This window comes from Rhinichthys klamathensis, unplaced genomic scaffold (assembly GCF_029890125.1).
Source record: "Rhinichthys klamathensis goyatoka isolate OS25496 unplaced genomic scaffold, OSU_Roscu_1.1 h1tg000076l_1, whole genome shotgun sequence".
Lineage (NCBI taxonomy): Eukaryota > Metazoa > Chordata > Actinopteri > Cypriniformes > Leuciscidae > Rhinichthys > Rhinichthys klamathensis.
In genome coordinates this window covers 1,783,990-1,789,779 of record NW_026606618.1, presented here as the reverse complement: position 1 = coordinate 1,789,779, position 5,790 = coordinate 1,783,990, and positions in this window count along the sequence as shown.

The window sequence follows — 5,790 nt, the reverse complement described above, 5'->3', positions numbered from 1 at the left end:
GGAGTTAGTTTGGATGAGGTGAACTGGTGGCATCTAGAAATTTCATTCTTTTTTCTCGGTCTTTCTCAGTCGCTATATAGCCTATATTTAGGCCCTATATTTAGAAAGCGAAATTATTCGTAGCTATTCAAATTTATTGAGTTTATTATTTTGATTAATGTCTTTTATTAACTTATTTTATTATTTTCTCCTTGCTATTAATCTTTTCGTTATGAATTATAGATCCTTTTTATGCCTTATTTCATGATTTTCCCTGTGCTATTGATTTCTTTGAGCGTGTTCAGAGTTCATTGCATAATGTAGCCTACCATGTCCATGTTATCAAAGTGCATCTGTTTTCATCTCTGCAGACATGAGATAGTAATGCAAGATCTGCTATATTACAAGAATGTGTGACCTAATCAGATCTCCATCCTTAAATGGCTGCAAAAGAAGTACCGGTACCAAGAATATGAATATATTAACATATTTATTTACATATTTAAGTCTAACAAAAAATAACATGTCAATGTGCATGTGAGTGTGTGTCTATGTGTGTATATTCTTAATCAGAGTCATAGTGCTGACAGATGAATGATGCTGGTAACCCTGGAGTGCAGGCTCGATGGGCCCAGAAACTGCATAGGGCGCAATTCACCCAAACCTTCTTTGGCTTTGAGTTGTTAAATGGCTTCATGCAAACCACTTTATTTAAAACACTGGCAGAGACACCTCTGTCAGTCTTTCTTTTCCATGCCCTATTCATTCTTTAAAAACATTAAAATCAAGAAAGTTCTTAGTTATATTCTTAGTATGTAAGGGGATGGTTGTAACACTTTTTAAATAAGTGTTACAACCCACCCCACCCCTGTCAGCCAATGTTTAGCTAGCTGTATTTTTAGCATAGTGGTTTGAAATTAGCATGGGGAAAATGCATCACATATTGCCTAAGAAACTACTAATTAATCTAATAAAAGTCATACAATTTTATCTGCAATAGTACAGATACTAAACAAAATATAGTCTTGGTCAAAATATGTACTTTTTGAACTCAAGATAAATTTTTTTCTCTATATATTCTGCATGTCCCTGTTTCCAGCTTTGACAATTACCATGCTGGATCGGGGAGGAAGCAGGATAATACTGAAGTGATCACATGACTCCTATCTTATCCGTAATTGGTGGAATCTCCCCATGTTACAACCATCCCCGGTCTCCCCCTCTGATCTTCACAATATTCATATTACAATATTACATGCTGAAACTCTTGCTCTTCTGCTGTAGCTTTAAGATTTAATTTTGTGTGTCATTAATAGCAAATCTGCTGCAAGTTTGAGTGTATGGGAACATGGGAACTCAATTGAGTTGTGAAGTCATTTAATTTATGATCACGTGATATGATGTTTTCATTTTTTCTGTATATTGAAATTTCCGAATTTTGTCCAATCCCTGACTTCAAAAGACTTAGAATATAATGCACTTAATCTAGGTGAACTATTCCTTTAAACTTCATAGGCAATCATAATTGCCATTGTTTGGCACTTTCATTTTGATTTTAGCTGCAGGATACAATTAACAAAGTGCAATGGATGATCATTTCATGTCTACATACAATCTAAAACTTGAGTTCATTTGGACCACAAATCTGCACTTCCTTTCATCTGCTCTGTTTTTCCCTTTTTATCCTTTCACCTGAAGCCAGACATTGGGCTTTCCCCCCAGTTCAGTGTCTTGCAATCTCAGAAGCTGCCAAATGTGAGATTTGGTTGGCTTTTTGCAAAATCAGTTTTTATCTTTGTGTGCTCAATGCAACCCCAATTTCAATCAGTGTGTGTACTCAACCATTTGAAAACGTCGCCTGCATATCGGCGACGGCAGTACTGGGGTGAAGATGGGTGTGTGTCCGCTTTATCCACCCTGCTGAGAGCTGGTAATAAGCTTTCAAACGCAAATGATCCTCCCCGCTCTGTCCACCGAACACTGCACTGCATCAACGATTCGGCAGTTATTTTCTAGTGCTCTGAATTTACGGATCCTCCATGACAACCGTGTCCAGAGAAATGAGGAAACCCAAAGCATGAAACGTGATTTCAATATGCGATTGTACTGTGCAAGAGGCAGAAGAAGCGAAACCAGAATAGACTTACGACAAACTCTGAAAGACCTCTTAGACTCTGGCTTGGTTTAATGGACTAGCAGGAAGGCCCAGAATTAAATGTTTTATTTGTTCATCATTTCTTTTCACATTCTACACTTTTAAAAATAAAGGCTCCAAAAGGGATTTTTTTGCAATGATGCCACTTTGGGCTCCATCTTTCAGTTAACAGATCTTAAAGGAACTACCGGTATTAAGCTCTCAAGGTTAGCTAATCGTGAAAAGTGTTTATCAGCATTATATGGAAGCTTGTTTCCGCCACAGAATGAAAAATAAAAAGGTAATTGCGACTTTTTATCTCACAATTCTGACTTTTTTTCTCACAATTGCGAGTTTACATCTCGCAATTCTGACTTTATTTCTCAGAATTGCGAGATATAAAGTCAGAATTGCGTGATATAAAATCGCAATTGCGTGTTATAAAGTCAGAATTGCCAGATATAAAGTCAAAATTTATTGATATAAAGTCGCAATTGCAGGTTATAAAGTCAGAATTGCGAGATATAAAGTCAGAATTGATTGATATAAAGTCGCAATTGCGCGTTATAAAGTCAAAATTGCGTGAAATAAAGTCGCAATTGCGTGTTATAAAGTCAGAATTGCGAGATATAAAGTCAGAATTGATTGATATAAAGTCGCAATTGCGTGTTATAAAGTCAGAATTGCGTGAAATAAAGTCGCAATTGCGTGTTATAAAGTCAGAATTGATTGATATAAAGTCTCAATTGCGTGTTATAAAGTCAGAATTGCGTGATATAAAGTCGACATTGCGTGTTATAAAGTCAGAATTGTGAGATATAAACTCGCAATTGCGTGTTATAAAGTCAGAATTGATTGATATAAAGTCTCAATTGCGTGTTATAAAGTCAGAATTGATTGATATAAAGTCGCAATTGCGTGTTATAAAGTCAGAATTGCGTGAAATAAAGTCGCAATTGCGTGTTATAAAGTCAGAATTGATTGATATAAAGTCTCAATTGCGTGTTATAAAGTCAGAATTGCGTGATATAAAGTCAGAATTGATTGATATAAAGTCGAAATTGCGTGTTATAAAGTCAGAATTGATTGATATAAAGTCGCAATTGCGTGTTATAAAGTCAGAATTGCGTGAAATAAAGTCGCAATTGCGTGTTATAAAGTTAGAATTGATTGATATAAAGTCTCAATTGCGTGTTATAAAGTCAGAATTGCGTGATATAAAGTCAGAATTGATTGATATAAAGTCGAAATTGCGTGTTATAAAGTCAGAATTGTGAGATATAAACTCGCAATTGCGAGTTATCAGGCCAATTCTAAGGGGGGAAAAGACTAACTTTTTCCCCCTTAGAATTGGCCGGATAACTCGCAATTGCGAGTTTATATCTCACAATTCTGAGAAAAGATGTCAGAATTTCAAGATATAAACTCGCAATTATGTGTTATAAAGTCAGAATTGCGAGATGTAAACATGCAATTGTGAGAAAAAAAAGTCAGAATTGTGAGATAAAAAGTCGCAATTATGTCTTTTTTTCTCGCAATTGCAACATTATTTCTCATAATTGCGACTTTATATCTCGCAATTGCGACTTTATTTCTCAGAATTGCGACTTTATATCAGAATTGCGACTTTATATCTTGCAATTGCGACTTTATTTCTCACAATTCTGACTTCATATCTCGCAATTGTGAGATAAAAAGTCGCAATTATTTTTATTTTATTTTTTTATTCAGTGGCGGAAACAAGCTTCCATTGCATTATATTTAGATCTATTGCATTATATTTAGATTTTGGCATGAAAGGTTTCAGTGATGAGCATGAAGCCGATCATAGACATGTTGAGCGCATGAATGCAGTGATCTCGAACTTTGACGCGTTATAATTGATTCACAGTTTAAATAACAGATTATTTTCATCCTACTAAGAGAAACAATGTGAAGTTGACCGTTTAGTCACTGGTTTGATTTACTGACACATAGACAAAGAACAGCTGACAGTACATGACTGTACATATCAGAAATCACTGATCTCAGATCAGGCATTAGAATTAACACGGTTACTTACATGTTGTCGCATTACTGTCGAGTCCATATCGTAAAAGTCTGTTTGTTCAAAGCCTGCGCCGAAATTGTAAAAGTCTGTTTGTTCAAAGCCTGCGCCGAAATTGCGACTGATTTACCAAACAATCCACAGTGAAATGTACAGAGAACAAACAAATAATGCTCAACTGAAACATTCACATTGTTGAAAATAAATAACCACATCCCTAGCATTAGGATCCTTTGGAAAGTAATTTTATTTTTAGTCCAGTGATCCTGTATCGCTCTTCTCTCCACGCCTGTGGGCGGAGCCAAAGTTGCAATGATGAAGTAGGCGTTGATCTTCTACAGAGGCGGTATTTCAGCTATAGGCAATTCCACGAGTCAGAAGAAGCTTTCAGCTCTGAAACTGATATTCTTACTGTATGATGACCTTATATGTCAAAAGCTCAAGGAAATTTTGATTTCTCAGTTCATGACCCCTTTAAGATCTTATGAAGAATAGCAAAATATTATGCTTTCCAGGCAGCCAACATGTTAAATTATTGACCAGTAAAAGCTTGTCAGGCTTTCAGCCAAATTTCCCCAGCTTTATAACCCAAACTTCACCTACACAGGCTTAATGAATATGAGAACTGTCTCTGATGGTTCATGCGTGAGTCAGGAACATTTGGGTCTCTGCTGGTGAAGGTTGTTCCTCTGCCGGATTTGGATCAGTGCCTCCAGACGAGACAGCTGACTTTATTTCGTGTAATTGAAAAGAGTTTGTGTGGGAGAGAAAGGGCTGGAAAACAGTGTGCCGTCAAGTCCAACTCTAATTAAGACAGGAGCTGCCATGGTGCTTTCCATTACACCAAACGGCTCCCTGGATCTGAAAACAGAAGCTGCATATAGCAGATTAGCTGACTTAAGAACAAGCCATTCATGCACGTCAAGCCGTTAGGTGTCTTTGATTTTTGTTTTTGTTTTCATTTTCATTGTTCATTTTCATTGATTTTATTGGACAGGTGTGGAAGTGAATATGACAGTTGTTGAAAATATGTGGAAAGCACTGTGGGTAGTGTTGCATATAATTGTGTTGTTCTCTGGCAAGATTTGCCGCAGAGGGCTCTGTGCTTGAGCATTTGAAAATGTCGGCCTGCATATTATTGGCAAAACAAAAAAGTAGTCATGATTAGCTACTGTATTTTCCCAGACCACAAGGGGGTGTCATTTCTCCTGAATACCCTAAAAGGTCAAGAACAAAAAAATTATTTTCACAGTGTTGTCACATCCAGCAAGTTTGGATAAACAAACTTCTGTGTCTTTGCTTACGTATAGCAAACTCTTGAATTTAGGTGTTTTTCTTGTTCTTTATGGTGCTGTTTACTCTTGTGTGGATTCTATTTTTGTAATTACTTAATAAAACTTGTGCTTACACGCTACACGCTCCCTTTGAAACTATAAAATGTGTTCTTTCATAATTTCAAAATATTCACATTCACTGTTGTCGAAGCCATGACTAACATAGCTGAATATCTTTGTCATAAGTGTAGTGCTCTGTTTATTATTCAAGTGATGAATAGATATCTGTGCCCATGATTGCTTTTATTACAAAAAAACGTAGGAAGGTTTTGTCCTCTCAAGAGAAAGCGATGTTT